The sequence below is a fragment of the Equus przewalskii genome, chromosome 4 (assembly GCF_037783145.1).
Source record: "Equus przewalskii isolate Varuska chromosome 4, EquPr2, whole genome shotgun sequence".
NCBI lineage: Eukaryota > Metazoa > Chordata > Mammalia > Perissodactyla > Equidae > Equus > Equus przewalskii.
This window is the reverse complement of record NC_091834.1, coordinates 8,664,562-8,685,231: the sequence shown is the minus strand read 5'-3', so window position 1 is coordinate 8,685,231 and position 20,670 is coordinate 8,664,562. Positions and strand designations below refer to the sequence as shown.

The window sequence follows — 20,670 nt, the reverse complement described above, 5'->3', positions numbered from 1 at the left end:
GACCCAGCCTACCTGGTCGAGCGGTTCCGGGCCGGCCGCCCCAGGGCCAGCGGCTCCGCGATCACGCCCGCGGGGGCTCTGGCGGGCGGAGGGGCGGGGCTCGGCGGGGCGGAACCTGGGCCCAGGGACCGAGCCCGGCAGGCGACGCGCAGCCCTCCGCCCGGAGCCAGTCGCCCCCGGACCAACTCGAGTCCCCGGCCCGTGACGTCAGCACGCTGACGTCGACGCACAGAGTCCGCATCTCGCCCGAGGGACCAAAGACCGAGCTGGGGGCCTGAGTGCCCCGTAGCAGAGCCAGCGATTGGTTTGTGGATCTGTCAGTCATCTCCTGCCCAGTAAGCGACGCGGGAAGGCGGGAGAGGGCGGGAGGAAAGTGTGGAAATCTGGATCCCGGGGTTTGAGAGCGTAGAGACGGTTGCGCTTTTCGGAGTCTTGTTGCCCACCGTTTTGTTAGGCGTCGTTTCCTCCTCGGGCATTTCTACTGCATCCGCTTTTCTCCAGTCTTTTCGTGGAGATTTAGGCTTCAGCTCGTGGAAAATAATCACAGAACTGGATTTCAGGGCCCCCGGGCACCTCGCACTGAGCTCTCCGGGAATGAAAAAGTAGGACATTCCATTTCTCTGTTAAAGCGTGACTTCCACTTTGAAATCTCAAGTTCCCGAAACCTGTTTAGGAGACCCTTTCTCTGTGCTCCTCTTGCATAAGTAACACCTCCATCTTAATAGTCAAATTTCATTTTATTTGTGTGTTTTCCCACGAGATTGGGCATCTTTTAATTATTATTTTAATTGGTTACCTTTAAATTTTAATTAAACTTTTTACCAATAGATGCTACATTTGTATCCTTCAAATATTTAAAGGTATAGAGGGTTATACGGTGAAAATTCTCCTTTTGCTTCCAGTTCCTCAGGCAGTCACTTCGTCTATTAGGGGCAATCAGTGTTGCTGACTCCTTGGATATTCTTCTAAAGGTGGGCCGACTGCTATTATTAATTTTAAATTACACGTAACCGTAAATTTAAAGATTACAAATTAGGCTAAAATCCTTTTCAGGCGCTAATTACAAACCCAGTCCCTATTTGATGACTCCTATTTCCTATGTATTTACATATGTGTAGATGTTATTTTTTTGGCCAGTCGACATTATATCCTTGACATCTTTCCACGTCTATGTATAAAGTACCCCCTTCTTTTAAACTACTGTGTGGTAGTCCTCAGAATATTAGGTAAAATTTATGATTCCCCTACCCTTGGACATGTAATTTGTTTCTTTTGTTTTTTAAAAGAAGCAGTGCTACCTTCAACTAAGTATATGTCCCCTTTTGTACTTATATCCAGGTGTTCTCTAGGGTAGAGATACCAACAAGCGAAAGTGCTGCCTACACGATGCACATTTTGAATCCTAGTAGTAGATTCTCTCCATTTGCTCTTCCAAGTAGCTGTTACAATTTACACTCCTACCCCAACCCTTTCCCTGCACCCTCGCCAAAATTGGTAAAATGCAGTTTTTAAAATTTTCTGAATTGACGAGTGTGAAAATTTTTAAAAGGATGACATGTACAAAAGAAGTGTGATAATCATGAGTGTATATCTTGATAACAAAGTTAATGAACTCATGTAACTATCTAAACCAGGACTTTAAACGTTTGCCAGCAATATAGAATCTCTCCTCATGCTTGGTCTTAGTAGATGCACTCCTACACACAAATAGCCACTTTTCTGAATTTTACCACCAGAATTAGTTTTGCCTGTTTTTCAATGCTGATAAGTGGACGCACATACTATGTACTCTTATGTGGCTCTTTTCACTCAGTAATATATTTGTAAGATTGATCCATATTGAAGAATGTAGTAGTAGTTTATTCATTTTCATTTTTGTATATAATCCCAAAATCTCTTTATCTGTTCTAATATTGCTTGGCATGAGGTTGTTTAAAGTTTGGAGTGACTACAGTTGATGCTGCTATGAGTATTCTGGTCCCTGTCTATTGATAGATGTAGTTACACATTTGATTTTGGCACAGTGGTACCTTGTGTGTGGGGGATACGTTCCAAGACCCCAGGGGATGGCTGAAAGCACAGATAGTACTGAACCCTATATATACTATGTTTTTACCTATACACCGTAACTATGATAAGGTTTAATTTATAAATTAGGCACAGTAAGAGCTTAACAATAATAGCAATGAAATAGAGCAATTGTAACAATATACTGTAATAAAAGCTATGTGACTGCGGTCTCTAAATAGCTTATTCTATATTTTCAGGCTGCAGTTGATCACAGATAACTGAAACTATGGGGAGCAAACTGTAGATAAGGGGGAACTATCGTATATACCTGGGAGTAATATTACTGTGTCACAGGATATGCATGTATTCAGTATTAGTAGACACTGCCAAATAGTTTTTTGATTTACCAATTTACAACCTACTGGCAGTGAATGAAAATTCCAGTTGCTCCACAACTTTGTCAACACCTGCTATTCCCAGTTTTGTTTTGTGCTCATCTTTTTTGTTTGTTTTTTGTTTTCAACTTTATTGAGACAAACGGAATATACAAAAAGTTGCATATGTTTAATGTATGCGTTTTAATGAGTTTGGACATATGCATACACCCAGGATACCATCGCCACAAACAAGGTAGTAAACATAACCATCACCATCAAAAGATTTCTTGTGTCCCTTTGCTTTTTTTGGTGCTAAGAGCACATAGCATGAGAGCTGCCTTCCTAACAAGCTTTTAAGTGCACAACGCCCTATTGCTAACCACGTGCACAATGTTGTACAGAAGATCTCTAGAACTTATTCATTTTGTATATAACTGTAACTCTTTAACCATTGAAAAATTCTTCATTTTCCCCTCCCCCGTCCCCCTGCTACCACCATTCTATTCTCTGCTTCTATTAATTTGGCTATTCTAGATACTTCAGGTAAGTGGAATCATGCAGTATTTGTTTTTCTGTGACTGACTTAATTCCAGGCATAGTGTTTTCCATGGCAATGTGATATCTCTGGTTCCTCACCCCAAACCCCGTTTGAGCCTCAAGCTGGGCTGGCCCTCCGTGTTTGTCCCTCATGTGGTTGAATGGTTGTCATGAGAGGGCCACAAGCAGGTAAGAGGTGCCACAGCAACTGTGGGTTGCCTTTGCCCCATCCCCGAATGCAGCCTGACCCATTCCTCACCTTTGATGTCCCCAGGCCCAGCACCTGAAATTGCAAACTTCTCTACCCACTCAGGTTCAGGCTCTGAGGTCCCACAGCTGCCCATGTGGTGTGGAAGAAGTTTTGGCCCTGAATTTTACATTCCAGAAATCCCAAGGAATTGTCTAGACAAGACAGATGCCGTTTTGTGGGGGTTTTTTTGAAGAAGATTAGCCCTGAGCTAACATCTGCCGCCAATCCTCCCCTTTGTGCTGAAGAAGATTGGCCCTGAGCTAACATCCATGCCCATCTGCCTCTACTTTATATGGGGGATGTCTGCCACAGCATGGCTTGATCAGCGGTGCATAGGTCCACGCCCAGGATCCGAGCTGGCAAACCCTGGGCTGCTGAAGCAGGGCATGCAAACTTAACCGCTTCCCCACTGGGTGGCCCTGTAAGAAAACTGATGATTCAGTCAAATGAAGCAATGTCAGGTTAAGAAGATGTCTCTGGTTGTGCAACTGAGCTATCACATGCCTTTTAAGCAATTAGAACTAGATCATGCAATCCTTTGTCACCCAATTAAATTTGAAAGGCCAGAAGTGCATAGATTAGCACTTTAGCTTTTGCTTTAGTGAAAGCAATTATTACTTATATAAAAGGACAATTAAAATGAAAAATGAATTTTGATGAAAATGTAGTGGTATAGATAATATTCACTTTTACTTTTTTTTTTTTTAAAGTTTGGCCCTGAGCTAACATCTCTTGCCAATCTTTTTTTTCTTCTTCTCCACAAAGCCCCCCAGTACATAGTTGTATATGTTCTAGTTGTACGTCCTTCTGGTTGTGCTGTGTGGGACACCGCTTCAGCATGGCTTGATGAGCGGTGCTAGATCCTTGCCCAAGATCTGAACCAGTGAAACCCTGGGCCAGTGAAGTGGAGCACACGAACTTAACCACTTAGCCACGGGGCCACCCACTTTTACTTTTTAAATGCTTAAAAAAATTCATAATGTTTTCCAGGTCCATCCGTGGTGTCACAAATGGTGGGATTTCCTTCTCTTTTAAGGCCAAATAACTTTCTATTGTATGCATATACCACACTTTATCCATTTGTCTGTTGTTGGAAATGTGGGTTGTTGCCAAATCTTGACTATTGTGAATCATGCTGTAATAAGTGTGGCAGTGCAGATATCTCTTTGAGATCCTGATTTCAATTCTTTTGGACATTTACCCAGGAGTGAAATTTCTGGATCATATTGTAGAAGAAATAGAAAATATGAACAGACCCGTAACAAGTAAGGAAATCAAATCGGTAATCAAAAACCTCCCAACAAAGAAAAGTCGAGGACCAGATGGCTTCACTGGTAAATTTACCAGTGAAGAATTAACACCAGTCCTTCTCAAAGGCTTCCAAAAAGTTGAACAGGAGGCAACACTTCCAAACTCACTGTACAAGGCCTGCATTATGCTGATACCAAAACTAGAAAAAGACTCTACAAGAAAAGAAAATTCCACGATGATATCTTTGATGAACGTAAATGCAAAAGTATGTGAAAAACTTCTAGATGCAGAAATCTGTAACAAAAATTCTAGCAAACAGAATTCAACAGCACGTTATAAGGATCATACACCATGATCAAATGGAATTTATTCCTGGGATGCCAAGATGGTTTGACATACACAAATCAATAAATATGATATAGCACATTAACAGGATGAAGGAGAAAAATTGTATGATCATCTTAGTAGATGCAGAAATTTATTTGATAAAATTGAACATCTGTTATGATAAAAACTCTCAGCAAATTAGAAACAGAAAGAATGTACCTCAACATGACAACCGCTATATATGACAAGCCCACAGCTAACATCATACTAATGGTGAAAAACTGAAAACTTTTCCTCTAATATCAGGAACCAGGTAAGGGTGCCCACTCTCAGTCCTAGCTAGAGCAATTAGGCAAGAAAAAGAAGTAAATGGCATCCAAATTGGAAAGGGAGAAGTAAAGATGTCTCCATTTGCAGATGACGTGGTCTTATATATAGAAAACCCTGAAGATTACACACACACGCACGCATGCACACACCTGTTAGAACTAATAAATGAATCGAGGTATGTTGCATTATACAAAATCAACATACAAAAATAAGTTGAATTTCCAATGAACTACCCAAAAGGGAAATTAGGAAAACAATCTTATTTACAATAGCATCAAAAACAATAAAGTATTTAGAAATAAATCCAACCAAGGAGGTGAAAGATTTGTACACTAAAAACTACAATATTCTGATGAAAGAAATTAAAGAAAACACAAATGGAAAGACATCTTGCATTAATGGATTGGAAGACAATACTGTTAAAATGCCCATACTACCCAAAGCAATCTACATATTCAATGCTATTCCTGTCAAAATTCCAATGGCATTTTCTACAGAAATAAAAAAAACCCCTAAAATTCATATGGAAGAACAAAAGACCTAGAATAGCGAAAGCAACCTTAGGAAGGAAGAACAAAGCTGGGGACATCACACTTCGTGATTTTAAAGTCACTGTAGTCAAAACACTATGATGGTGTCCTAGAGACAGACATATAGACCAATGGAACAAAATGAAGAACCCAGAAATAAACCCACACGTATACAGGCATCTGATCTTCAGCAAGGGTGCTAAACATACACAATGGGAAAATAATTGTCTCTTCAAAAATAGTGTTGGGAAACTGGATATTGACATGTAAAAGGATGAAAATGGACATCTATCTTACAACATACACAAAAATCAACTCAAAATGGATTAAAGACTTAAACATAAGGCCTGAAACTGTCAAACTCCTATAGGAAAATGGGGAAAGCTTCGTGACATTAGTCTTTGCAAAGATTTCATGGATATGTGGATATGACACCAAAAGCACAGGAAACAAATGTAGACATAGACAAGTGGGACTACGTAAAACTAAGAAGTTTCTTCACAGTAAAGGAAAAAATCAGCAGAGTGAAAAGTTAACCTGAAAATGGAAGAAAATATTTGCAAACCACGTATTTGATAAGGTGTTAATTTCCAAAAAAATGGAAGCAATTCCTACAGCTCTTTAGCAAGAAAAATAATAACAACCCCATTAAAAACTGGACAAAAGACTTGAATAGACATTTCTCCAAAGAAGACATACAATTGTCAAGAGATATATGAAAAGGTGCTTAACATTACTAATCATCAGAGAAATGCAAATCAAAAACACCATGAGATATCACCTCACACCATTAGGATGGATATTAACAAAAGATAACAAATGTTGGCAAGGATGTAGAGAAATGTTGAATCATTGTACACTGTTGGGGGGAATGTAAAATGGTGCAGCCACTATGGAAAACAGCATGGAGGTTTTTTTATAATGTTATACATTCTGATGCATATGAAGGGCTATCACATTGGCTCTAACATGCACTCCCTGGATGACAAAAAGAGCTTAACACCTTTTCATGTGTGCGTGTGTCATTTGAATATTCTTTTTTGTGAAATGCCTGTTCAAGTCTTTTGCCCATTTTTAAATTATCTGTCTTTTTCTTATTTATTTTGTAGGGGAGAAGAAATCCTCTACCCTCTCTAGGTCCTTCTGGCTGGGCTACGAATTAAACTGACATGAGACTGAGTAGTAGGAGAAAATCAAACAGAGCTTTGTAACATGCATATATGGAGGAAACCCAGGAAACTGGGCAACTTGCCAAAATGGCAGAGCTGCCAGCTTAAATGTCATCTTCAGCTAAAGACAATGGAGGATTTGGGTGGAAGGCAATTTACATGGAGATGGAAATGTCAATGGGCCAACTACAGACAGTGTGACCTGAGAGACACGTTTTACATTATATTACAGTTATCCTCTGGTATTAGCCCCTTCCTGGAACAGACCTGTCTATTGTAAATTCTTTTAGACAGTTGAGGGGGAGGTCAAAGTTTCTTTCAGAGTCTTTTGTGCTTAAAAATTATCAAGCCAAAGAGACACATTTTGGGGTGGCCGCTTCTGATTCCTGACAATTTCTAGGTTTTTCTATAGTGTAGATCTGATTTTTATGTCAGATATATGTGTTGTGTATATTTTTCTTACTCTGTCTTTTTCATTATAAAATGAATCTTTGACTTATTAGAATCTACTATAAATTAATACTTTTTCTAGTTTCTGGACAAAGCAAAGACTTTAGAACACTTTAATTTCATTTACCTAACTCCTGATTTTTGTGCAACTGTTGTGTATTTTTTTTCCTGGGGAAGATTAGCCCTGAGCTAACATGTGCTGCCAACCCCCCTCTTTTTGCTGAGGAAGCCTGGCCCCAAGCTAACATCCATGCCCATCTTCCTCTACTTTATATGGGGGACGCCTACCACAGCATGGCTTGACAAGCAGTGCATAGGTCCACATCCGGGATCCAAACTGGTGAACCCCAGGCCGCTGAAGTGGAACGTATGAACTTAACCACTACACCATCAGGTCATGCCCTGTTGTGTATTTTGATTCTATTTAATTATTTTAAAACCCGACAAAATATTATTTCATTTTATATAGACAATATTCATTTAGATTTGTCCATATATTTGTATTTTACTTTGCTTTTCGCTACTTTTTGCATTCCTGGGATTACATTTTAAATTATTTCATTCTTTATTAAGTTTTATAGCATGTCTGCCAGTGACAAAAACCTCCACTAGGCTATCCAAGATGAGATATCTAAACTCTCACCCAGCTGCTTTGGGTACTCTCGGATGCAACTGTTGCCTTTTCAAACTTAATCCAGCATTGTGATTATTAATAGCAGGAAGTTGCTCTAATAGCAGATACTCAATTATAGATCAAAATGTATTGAGCATGTTCACAAGTGTGAATAATATTCTTTTAGTGTTAGCCTGAACTAGTGCTGTGCGCCACGAGAAGAATGTTTGAAATGACGTTAGTGAAAATGTGGACTAGGCAGCTCCAATGACCTGTTCCTCCACAGACGCATTGAAAAATTAAGCAGCAATTGTCAGAATCAAATTTGTCAGAAGTCTGGAAAATAGACAAATGTTTACAACCACCAAGCAAGTGCTGAATCAAGGAAAAGGCAACTTTATAATGGTAGAAGAGTTTGAGGGTATTTTTACTTGCCCTTGACCAGCCCCCTCCCAGGCTCTGCAGTGATCTTGAAGATGACAGCCTGTGTTCCCAGAATGGGACCCTTCCGTGCGTTGGGGAGGAATGGAGTGGAAATAAAAGGTATGCAAATTGGAATGGAAGAAGTAAAACTGTATGTATTCACAGACAGTATGGCTATATAGAAAATCTCAAAGAGTCTGAAAAAAAAACCCATCCTACTGGAGCTAATAAATGAATTTAGCAAAGTTGCAGGTACAAGATCAATGCAAAAAATCAGATGTGTTTCTATACACCAGCAATGAACAATATGAAAATGGAATTTAAAAGACAATTTCATTTACATTAGTATCAAAAAATAAATAAAAAACTTAGGAATAAATTTAACCAATGAGGTGAAAGACTTGGATACTAAAAACTATAAGACATTGCAGAAAGAAATTTAAGAAGACCTAAATAAATGGACTGACATCCCATGTTCATTGATTGAAAAATTAATGTTGTTAAGATGGCAATAATTCTCAAAGCCAGCTAAAGATTCAGTGCAATCTCTACCAATATTTCAGTAGCCTTTTTCCAGAAAAGGAAAAGCTGATCCTTAAATTCATGTAGAATTGCAAGGGGTCCTTAATAGCCAAATCAATCTTGAACATGAAGAACAAATTTGGAGAATTCATGCTTCCTGATTTTAATACTTACAACAAAGCTACAGTAATCAAGACAGTGTGATATTGAAATAAAAAGACATATAGATCAATGGAATAGAATTGAGAGTCCAGAAATAAATTTAAATATCTATGGCCAGTTGATTTTCAAGAAAGATGCCAAGACGATTCAATGGGGTAAAGAATAGTCTCTTCAACAAATGGTGCTGGGACAAATGAACATGTAAAAGAATGAAACGGGACCCCTACCTCACTCTATATACAAAAGTTACCTCAAAAGGAGCCAATAGCCTAAATATAAGAGGTAAAACCTTAAAACCCTTCAAAGAAAACATAGGGGTAAATCATCATGTTCTTGGATTTGGCAGTAGATTCTGAGATATGACAACAAAAGCACAAACAACAACAAAAACAGATAAATTGAACTTCATCAAAACTAATAACTTTTATGCATCAAAGAACAGTATCAAGAAAGTGAAAAAACAACTTACAGAATGGGATCAAATATTTGCAAATAATATACTTAATAATAGTCTAGTATCCACATTACATAAAGAACTCCCACAACTCTGTGACAAAAGATAACCAAATTAAAAGTGTGCAAAAGACTTGAATAGACATTAATTCAAAGAAGATTTACAAATGGCCAATAAAACATGAAAAAATGTTCAACATTATTAGTTAATAAGGAAATGAAAATCAAAACCACAGTGAAGTACCACTTCACACCCACTAGAATGGCAAACAAAACAAAGCAAACCACCCCCCCCCCAGAAAAATGGAAAATAAAAAGTGTTGGTGAGTATGTGGAGAAATTGGAACTCTTGTGCTTTGTTGCGGGGAATGTAAAATGTGACAATTGCTTTAGAAAACAGTTTGGCAATTCCTCAAAAAGATATGCATAGTATGACCTAATATTTCCACTCCTAGGTGTATATACAAAATAATTTAAAACACATAGTCAAACAAATAAGTGTACATATATGTTCATAGCAGCACTATTCATAATAGCTAAAAGGTGGAAACAGCCCAAATGTTCATCAGTGTATGAATGGATAAACAAAATGTGGTATATACATACAATAGAATATTATTCAGCCATAAAAAGGCATAAAGTACTGAAACATGCTACATTGTCGACGAACATTTAAGACATTATGCTAAGTAAAAGAAGTCAGACATAAAGCTCACCTACGTATGATACCATTTATGTGAAATATCTAGAATAGGTAAATCCATAGAAATAGATTGCACATTGATGCCTATCAGTGAGAAAGGGAGGAGAATGGGAGCAAGTGATTAATGGTTAAAAGGTTTTCCTTTGGGGTGGTGAAAATGTTTGAGAACTTTACAGAGATGGTGTTTGCACAACATTTGGAAAGCACTAAATAAATGCCACTGAATTGTTCACTTTAAAATGTTAATTTTATGTTATGTGAATTTTACTTCAATTTAAAAATAATAATTCAATAACCCACCTACCCCCAAAACCAACATGTTCAAATGAGTTTTCTTCTCTTGCACAAATTTCCATGGATCTTAGATAGTTGGAGACCAAAGCCACTGTAGATATGAAAGAATTATCTAAATTACATGAAACATTTGCAGTGTTCTACTTAAGCAATGTAAAAGTAAAGACAGAAATTAATACAGAAAATTCTACCACTATATGCCAGACTCATCTGCCACTCGTCCTCCTACTTTTCATTTGGACTAGTTGTACCATTTTTCTGCCCCAGATTAGGTGCTTAAAAATATTTCTTGAATGATGACACAATGAATAATCATTTTACATTGCTCATGCAAATACAATGCTCCCATCCAATCTATCCTCTATACTTCCACTAGTTAGTCTATATGAGATATGATGAAAGCCTGAAGTCTTTCAATAGGTATGTTTATAATGGAAATCAGTAATATACATATAGAGTGGGTTGGAAAGGAAGCGATGAATATGTAAGCTATTAAAGATGTAGAGCTGACAAGACTTGACTATTGACTTTATTTGGGAAAATAAAGGAGTACAGAAAGGGTGATTGGTTGGAGAATTTTGCCATTAACAAATCAGGAATTCGGGGGGAAAGCTAGTTTGGACAGGGGCTGAGTTATAAACTCACTTTTGAACATTTTGTGTTTGTAGTTGATGTGGCTTATTTGGAACTATGTCTAGTAGGCATCTAGATGATAAACCTAGAGAGCTCAGGAGAGACACTTCAGGATGATATCGTGCAGGGAGAGTGTACAGATTTTGAAGGGAAGAACACCCAGGGAAGAATCCTGGGGAATATCACCATCTAAGGAGTAGGTGGAAGCAGAAGAGACCAAAAGGAAACTTAGACACAGTGCAATCAGAGATCAGAGGAGAAACACAAGAAGTCATGAGTGATTAGAGAAAATAGTGTTTTGAAAATGAAGTGATAAAGATTTTAAGTCAAAGTGAGCAAAACCTAAGACAACATGGAATAGAAATCCTAATAGAGTGAGGTAAATATGGGAATATTTATTTAATGAGATTAACTGCAACTTGGATCTTTAAGGATATAAGTGATATAAAGCAGTAAGAAAGTAAGTGGAAGATGGAGAATGACAAGTATTATAGGAAAAGAAATGAAGGTAGCAATGTGTGAGTAGCCTTGACTGAATGGCACATGAAATTATAGGTCCCTGAATTATCTAAACCAATACATCACTTTAGGTTCTGAGAGGGGTTGTGGTTGGTTATATCAGGAAAAGAGTGATTAACACATTTTGTTCTAACGTTTTTCTTATATTCCCTGTATTATTTATTAGTTTGCAACTAAAGCAGTCTTAGGAGTTTATCTAAAAGAGCAACACTTTTAGTAACATTAATTAGACAAATCACTAGTGCACATTACAATTTAGTTCCCATAAGATGATACTGCTGTATAAGTAAAAAAGTTAAAAACCTGGAATGGGTGGTTTCAGTTTAAAAAAAGAAAAACACACGAATCCTGGAGAATGCAATAGTGGATAGCTGTTGGAAAAGGCCATATCTGTGCCGTCCAAAGAAACATGGGTTCTGAGGCAAGTTGGGACATTTGGGTCTGTTCCAAGATAGACTTTGAATGTTGATTCACTCTTAAATAGACTGTAAATTCCTATAGAATTTATTGAAAAGGCAATTTCAGCTGCAGCCATTTAACTATTAGAAGTCAAAAAGACAAAGAAAAGGGGCCAGCCTAGTGGCTCAGCCGTTAAGTTCGCAAGTCCCGCTTCGGTGGCCCAGGTTTCGATTCAGATCCCGGGTATGGACATGGCACCGCTTGGCAAGTCATGCTGTGGTAGGCGTCCCACATATAAACTAGAGGAAGATGGGCACAGATGTTAGCTCAGGGCCAGTCTTCCTTGGCAAAAGAGAGGAGGATTGGCAGCAGATGTTAGCTCAGGGCTAATCTTCCTCAAAAAAAAAAAAAAAGACAAAGAAAAACATGATTTATGAGCCCAGAGCTAAGGTTAGAACTTCATAGAACTTTGCCAACTCAAATCATCAGTGAATTTGGTCATCCTCATCCTGTCCTCTACTAATTTGAAGGATTTGGTTGCATCTTGGTGAAGCCATTTAGCTCACCACAGTCTCTCATGTAACACAGGACCACAACCCCAATGAGCATCCTCTTCTGCTCCCGAGTGAGTCAAGACAGCCAGGAAAGAGGCTCTCTTCCACCACTGTGACTCATGGCGCATGAGACTGAGCTGGTGCTCTGGGGTAGGGAGGCACTGCACGCTCCTCTTACATGTGGACCCGATGTTAGCCAAGGCTGGTCAAACCACCAAATCCACATGTCAAGTTAGGCTTCCATCTTGCAAAGTTGCTACAAAGTCATACAGAGGTCATTGATCTGTGCTTCCCAGCTATGTTTATACAGTTTTCACACAGTGCTTATGTTGGCAGAAAGCAGCTCTGTAAGATGCTAGTGGTAACGTGTGAGGAAGGGCCAAAATAATGGCAGAATATCCAGGAAAGCAGTGTTTATCATTTATCATTAATTATTTTCAAAGAATGTTTCCCACATTGCTTCTTTTTGTAAGCATCTGTAAGCTGATGTCCTTTCTTTGTTAAAAAAGGAATTCAAGTAAAAGAATTGTTGGTAATTCTTAACTTTGGAAGCACCATGTTGAGGTAAAATTTCTCCATAAAATTATGCTGTCTATAAAGGTGCTTTAAAAAATGGAAAAGATTACAGGCAGACAGCACTATAACGCTGATATTCCCTCATGGTGAACTCATCCACTGTCAGCAGGAACTAATAGAGTGAGCGAGGTTTTTTTTCTTTTTTCTGTTTAAAAATTTATAGGGAAAAGGAGATTCAACCTATCTCACTCTCACTTACTCCCTCCTTCACCCCCTCCCTCCCTCTCTCCCTCTTTTCCTTCCTTCTTTTTTCCTTTTTTTGCTACAGAAAAAAAGAAAAATCTAGAAAACACAGTCTTCACGCCTGGCCTTATTATCAATGCCTGGGGACAAACAATTTCAAAGAAAGTTTGTCTTTTCCAAGAGGTTCACTAATATCTGGTTATAGCAAAGTGGACAGTACTTAGGCAGACCCATTACTTATATGAAATATACCTGCATAATATGTTAATTCCAAATTCTGACTTTAAAAATCTCACATGGCTTATATAAGTGATATATCAATGTATACTTCTTGCAAATAATTAAAATAGTATAGATGTATAGTGAGTGAAGAATAAAAATCTCCTTTCAAATGCCCCCCTTTTTATTAACTTTTTATTAAGATTATGATAGTTTACAACCTTGTGAAATTTCAGTTGTACATTATTGTTTGTCAGTCGTGTTGTAGGTGCACCACTTCACCCTTTGTGCCCTCCCCCCACCCCCCTCTTTCCCCAGGTAACCACCAATCACTTCTCTTTGTCTATATGTTTAACTTCCACCTATGAGTGGAGTCATACAGTTTGTCTTTCTCTATCTGGTTTATTTCACTTAACATAATACACTCAAGGTCCATCCATGTTGTTGTGAATGGGACGATTTTATCCTTTTTTATGGCTGAGTGGTATTCTATTGTATATATATACCATATCTTCTTTATCCAATCATCAGTTGATGGGCACTTAGGTTGCTTCCACATCTTGGCTATTGTAAATAATGCTGCGATGAACATAGGGGTGCATGGGTCTCTTGGAATTGCTGATTTCAAGTTCTTTGGATAGATACCCAGTAGTGGGATGGCTGGGTCATATGGTATTTCTATTTTTAATTTTTTGAGAAATCTCCATACTGTTTTCCATAGTGGCTGCACCAGTTTGCATTCCCACCAACAGTGTATGAGTTCCTTTTTCTCCACAACCTCTCCAACATTTGTCACTTTTTGTTTTGGTTATTTTTTTGCTATTCTAACAGGTGTAAGGTGATATCTTAGTGTAGTTTTGATTTACATTTCCCTGATGATCAGTGATGATGAGCATCTTTTCATGTGTCTATTGTCAAATGCCCCCATTTTTAATACAACCCTGAAGATGACTACTGTTAAACATTTAGTGTATAGCCTTTCCAACTTTTTCTCTATGTTAACATTATATATATTAGCATTTGAAACCAGTACACTGGACAGGTAACACACATTGAATATAATTAGAACACATCCTTATTTTTGTTTCCCATTGTCCCTTTAAACAAGCTCAGTGGCAAATTTCTTTTTCTGCCAATGGATTAAAACTAGGCATGCACCTTGACTCTTGGGCTCATTCCCAGTTACCTCTAAGTTCTAAACTGTAATCCTGTATTGGAAACTAGAATGCTAAGTGCCATTTCTTGATCAGCACTTTGATCTCCTCTCAAAGGCAGGCCATCCCTTCTTCCCCTGGTTGGGGCTCAGTACAATTGGACAACCTGCTGCTAGAGAAAAGGGTGCCCCTTTCTCCCCTCTTTATAACGCCTCTCTAGCAATGATATTTGACCCCACTGTAGTTGCATCTAGTAGTTGCATCTAGAGGGATAGGAAATGGGAAAGAAAGAGAGATGGGGATGGGAAGCAGGTAGGAAGGTGTTAACTTTAATGTAATTTTGTAAGATGGCTGCATGGTCTTTTGGCCTGGGTGTTTTCTGTTACTTTAATTGTGGTAAAAAACACACAACATAATATTTACCATCTTAACCGTTGTTAAATGTACCATTCAGTAGTGCTAACTACATTCGCTTTGTTGTGCAACTGGCCTCTAGAACTTTTTCGTCTTGCAGAACTTAAACCCAATCCACATGGAGCAACAGCTCCCCATATCCCCCTTCCTCTAACCCCTGGCGACCACCATTCTATCTTCATTTGAATGAGTTTGATTGCTTTAGATACCTCACGTAAGTGGAATCATACAGTGTTTGTCTTTTGGTGACTGACATATTTGACTTAGCAAAATGTCCTTAAGGTTCATCCATGTTGTAGTATATGGCAGAGTTTCCTTCCTTTTTAAGGCTGAATAATTCTCCATTGTATGGATATACTACATTTTTTTAATCCAATTCATCCTTTGATGGACATTTGGGTTGCTTCCATCTTTTGGCTTTTGTGAATAAATGCTACCATGAACGTGGGTGTGCAAAATGTCTTCAATCCTGCTTCCAGTTCTTTTGGGTAAATACCCAGAAATGGAATTGCTGGATCATGTGATAATTCTATTTTTAATTTTTTGAGAAAGCTCCATACTCTTTTTCCATAGGGTTACGCCATTTTACCTTCCCTCTAACAGTGCAAAGAGTTCCAATTTCTCCACATCTTCATCAACACTTGCTATTTTCTGGGTTTTGTGTCTGTGTGTGTGTGTGTGTGATACCTCATTGCATTTCTCTAATGATTAGTGATGTTGAACATGTTTTCACGTGCTTCTTGGCCATGTGTAGATCTTCTTTGGAGCAATGTCTATTCAAGTCTTTTTCACATTTTAAAATCAAGGGTTTTGTTGCTGTCATTTTTAAGTTATTGGAGTTCTTTGTATATTGTGGATATTAATTTCATATCGTATATATAGTTTACAAATATTTTCTCCTATTTTGTAAGTTGCCTTTTCATTCTGTTGATTGTTTCCTTTGATGCACAGAAGTTTTAAAGTTTGGTGTAGTCCCATTTGTCTATTTTTGCTTTTATTGCCTGTGCATTTGGTGTCGTATCCATGAAATCGTTTCCAGATTTATTGTTAGGAAGCTATTCCTCTATGTTTGCTTTTACAGTTTTACAGATTTATGTCTTATGCGTAGACCTCTCATCCATTTTGAGTTAATTTTTATATATGGTATAAAGTAAAGATCCAACTTCATTCTTTGACATGTGGATACCCACTTTCCCCAGCACCATTTGTTGAAATCTGTCCTTTTCTCACTGTGTGGTTTTGGCAACCTTATCCAATGTCATTTAACCATATGCATGAGGATTCCTGTCTAGCCTCTCTATTCTGTTCCGTTGGTCTGTATGTCTGTCTTACACAGTACCACACTGTTTTGATTACTATAGCTTTGTAATGTGGTTTGAAATCCAGAAATGTGAGGCCTACAACTTTTTTCTTCTTTTTCAAGTTTTATTTGGAGTCCCTTGAGATTCCATGTGAATTTTAAGGTATTGTTTTCCATTTCAGCAAAAATGTCTTTGGGATTTTCATAGGAATTGCATCGAATCCCTAGATTGCTTTGGGTTGTGTGGACATTTTAACAATATGAAGTGTTCCAATCCATGAATATGTGATAGCTTTCCATTTATCTATGTCTTCTTTAATTTCTTTTAGTAATGTTTTCCAGTTTTCAGTGTACAAGTCTTTTTCTATCTTGGTTAAGTTTATTCCTAAGTATTTTGGGTTTTTTCGAATATTATTGTAAATGGGATTGTTTTCTTAATTTCCTTTTTTGGATTGTTTATTGTTAGTGTATAGAAATGCAACTGATTTGGGGTTTTCTTTTTTTTTTGTATCCTGCGACTTTTACTGAATCAGTTTTTTAGTTCCGATAGGTTTTTTTGTGGAAACTTTAGTTTTCTATGTATAATATCATGTCATCTGTAAACAGAGATACTCTTGCTTCTTCCTTTGCAAGTTGGATGCCTTTTTTTTTCCTGATCAATTTCTCTGGCTAGGACTTCCAGTACTATGTTGAATAGAAATGATGACAATGGGCATCCTTCCCTTTTTCCCGATCTTAGAGGAAAAGCTTTCAGTTTTTACCCATTGAGTATAATGTTAGTTGTGGGCTTTTCATATATAGCCTTAATTATGTTGAGGTGATTTCATTCTATTCCTAGTTTGTTGAGTATTTTTAATCATGAAAGGGTGTTGAATTTTGTAAAATGCTTTTTCTGCAACAATTGAGATGATCCTGTGGTTTTTGTCCCTCTGTCTGTTAATGGGGTGTATTAAGTTGATTGTTTTTTGTGTGTTGAACCATCCTTGCACTCCAGGAATAAATCTCACTTGGTCGTGGTGCAATGCTTTTAATGTACTGTTGTATTCAGTTTGCTAGTATTTTGTTGAAGATTTTTTAATCAATATTAAATAGGGATATTTGTTTGTAGGTAGGTTTTTTTTCTTGTAGTATCTTTATCTGGCTTTGGTATCAGGGTAATGCTGACCTCATAAACTGAGTTTGGAAGTGTTCATTCTTCAATTTTTTGGAACAGTTTTAAGAACTATTGGTGTTTTCTTCTTTAGACGTTGGTAGAATTCTCTAGAGAAGCCCTCTGGTCCTGGGCTTTTCTTTGTTGGGAGGTTTTTGATTACTGATTCAAACTTCTTATCGATTATAGGTATGTTCAGATTTTTTATTTCTTCATGATTCAGTCTGGTTAAGTTCTATATTTCTAGTAATTTATTCATCTCTTTTAGATTATCCAGCTTGTTAGTGAGTCAATGTTCATAGTAGTCTCTTATAATCCTTTTTATTTCTGTGGCATCAATTGTAATATCTCCCTTTCATTTTTTTCTTTTATTTATGTGGGTCTTTTCTCTTTTTTTCTTAGTCTAGCTAAGGATTTGTCAATCTTGTTGATTTTTCAAAAAATCAACTCTACATTTTGTTAATTTTTTCTATTGCTTTTCTATTCTCTATTTCACTTTTTTCTGCTCTAATCTGTATTATTTCCTTCTTTCTGCTAACTTTGGATTTAGTTTGTGCTTCTTTTCTAGTTCCTTAATGTGGAAATTTAGGTTGTTGATTTGATATCTTTCTTCTCTTTTAATGAGTTTGCTGCCATAAAATTCCCTCTTATTGCTGCTTTCACTATAGCCCGTAAGTTTTGGTATGCTGTTTTCTTATTTTTGTTTGTCTCAAATAGTGTGATTTCTTTTTTGACCCATTGGTTTTTTTTAAGAGTGTATTGTTTAATTTGTACATTTTTGTGAATTTTCAAGTTTTACTTTTTCTATTGTTTTCTATTTTCATCCCATTGTTGTCAGAAAAAATACTTGGTATGTTTTCAATCTTCTTAAATTTGCTAAAACTTGTTTTGTGGCCTAACATGTGGTCTATCCTCGAGAATTTTCCATGTACACTTGAGAAGAATGTATTTTCTGCTATTATTGGGTGGAATGTTCTGTAGATGCCTATTAGGTCTAATTGGTCTATAGTGGTGTTCAGGGCCTCTGTTTCCTTATTGATTTTCTGTCTGGTTTTTCTATCCATTATTAAAAGTGGGCTATTGAAATCTACTGTCATTGTGTTGCTGTCTTTTTCTCCCTACAATTCTGTCAGTGCTTGCCTCATATGTTTGGGAGCTCTGATGTTAGGTGCATATAAATTTAAATTTGTTATATCTTTCTGGTGAATTTACCCTTTTATCAGTACAAAATGTCCTCCTTTATTTCTTGTGACAGTTTTTGACTTAAAATCTATTTTGTCTGTTATAATTATGGTCACCCTGCTCTGTTTACTATTTACATAGCATGGACTTTCCATCCTTTTGCTTTCAGCGTGTGTGTGTTCGTAGATTTAAAGTGAGTCTCTTGTAGACCGCAAATAGATGGATCTTGTGGGGTTTTTTTAATCCATTCAATCACTCTATGTCTTTTAATTGGGCAGTTAAATCTATTTATATTGAAAGTAATTACTTCTAAGGAAAGACTTACTATTGCCATTTGTTAATGGTTTTCCTTATGTCTTGTAGCTATGTTGTCCCTCTTTTCCTCTCTTGCTATCTTTCTTTGTGTTTCATTGATTTTTTTGTAGTTACATGCTTTGATTCCTTTCCCATTTCTTTTTATGTATTTTCTATAGTATTTTGTGGTTACTATGGAGATCATATAAAACATCTTGAAGTTATAACAGTCTATTTTAAACTGATAACATGTTAAATTAAATCACATACTCTACTCACTTACATCTTCACCCGCCCAAGTATATGTTATTGATGTCACAAATTATATCTTTTTATATTGTATATCTGTTAATATAACTATAGATTTATGGTTATTTTAATGCTTTTGTCATTTACATGCTATGCCAGAATTAAAAGTGTTTTATGTGCCAACATTACAATACTTGAGGATTCTGTATTTCTCTACATATTTACCTTTACCAGAGAACTTTATGTTCTTGTATGTTTTTGTGTTACTGCCTAATGTCTTTTCACTTCAACGTGAAGAACTCCCTTTAGCATTTCCTGTAGGGTGGTTTTTGTGGCAGTGAACCTCCTCACCTTTTATTTATCAGGGAAAGTCTTAATTTCACCTTCATTTTTGAAGGATAGTTTTTCCAGATATAGTATTCCTATTTGGCAGTTTTCTTCTTTCATCACTTTGAATATATCATCCCACTCTCTTCTGTGTGTGAAATTTCTGCTGAGAAATCTACTAATAATCCTACGGGCGCTCCCATGTATGTGATGAGTCACTTTTGTCTTGCTTCTTCCAAGATCCTTTCTTTGGGACTTTTGGCCATTTTATTATACCGTGTCTCAGCATGGGCATTTTTGAATTTATCCTCATTGGAGTTCTTTTTATTTCTTGAGCTTGTATATTCATTTCCTGTCTCAGTTTGGGGAAGTTTTGGCCATTATTTTTTCAAGTAGACTCCGTCCCTTTCTCTCTCTACTCTCCTTTTGTAACTCCCATAATGCATATATTGGTTTATTTGATGACGTCCTCTGAATTCCTAAGGCTCATTTCACTTTTCTTCATTCTTTTTTCTTTTATTCCTCTGACTCATAATTTCAAATGACCTGTTTTCAAGTTCAATGATTCTTTCTTCCACTTGATCAAATCTGTTGTTGAATCCATGTTGTAGCATGTATCAGAACTTCATTTTTTATGGCTAAATAGTATGCCATTGTATGTATAGACCACATTTTGTTGATTCATTCATTTGTTGATGTATACTTGTGTTATTTCCATATTTTGTCTATTATAAATTATGCTACTGTGAACACTGGTGTACAAGTATCTATCTGAGTCCTTCCTTCAATTCTTTTTGGTATAATCTTGAAGTAGAGGAATTGCTGGGTCATATAGTAATTCTATGTTTAGCTTTTTTTTTAAATTTGTGCTGTAATGCACATAAAATTTACCATCTTAACCTTTTAAAATGTACAGTTCAGTGGCATTAGATACATTCACTTGTTGTGCTCCCATCACTACCATCCATCCACAGAATTCTTCATCTTGCAAAACTGAAACTTGAAACTTTGCACCCTTTAACAACTCCCTATTCTGCCCTCCTCCCTAGTCCCTGGAAAGCACCATTCGACTTTCTGTTTCTATGAATTTAACTTCTCTCATTACTTCACATAAGT

The 20,670-nt window shown here is 37.0% G+C and overlaps 1 protein-coding gene and 1 long non-coding RNA gene across 15 annotated transcripts in view; one reads left to right on the top strand and one right to left on the bottom strand.

Annotated features, from left to right (window-relative positions):
- STARD3NL (STARD3 N-terminal like) overlaps window positions 1-299 on the bottom strand; it is a 47,620-nt gene extending 47,321 nt beyond the window's left edge. The window contains exon 1 of one of the 2 annotated variants that reach the window (XM_008508033.2): window positions 13-299. The gene's annotated coding sequence lies outside the window, so the exon portion shown is untranslated. The remainder of the gene's footprint in view (window positions 1-12) is intronic. The other variant, XM_008508035.2, reaches the window with a different exon arrangement.
- Window positions 207-20,670, top strand: part of LOC103552449 (uncharacterized) — a 176,255-nt gene continuing 155,791 nt past the window's right edge. For 7 of the 13 annotated variants that reach the window (XR_011538943.1, XR_011538940.1, XR_011538938.1 and 4 more), the window contains exon 1: window positions 369-602. This is a non-coding gene — a long non-coding RNA (uncharacterized lncRNA). Of the gene's footprint in view, window positions 336-360; window positions 603-902; window positions 972-20,670 lie in introns of those variants that run through there. The other 6 variants (XR_011538937.1, XR_011538941.1, XR_011538936.1 and 3 more) reach the window with 3 other exon arrangements.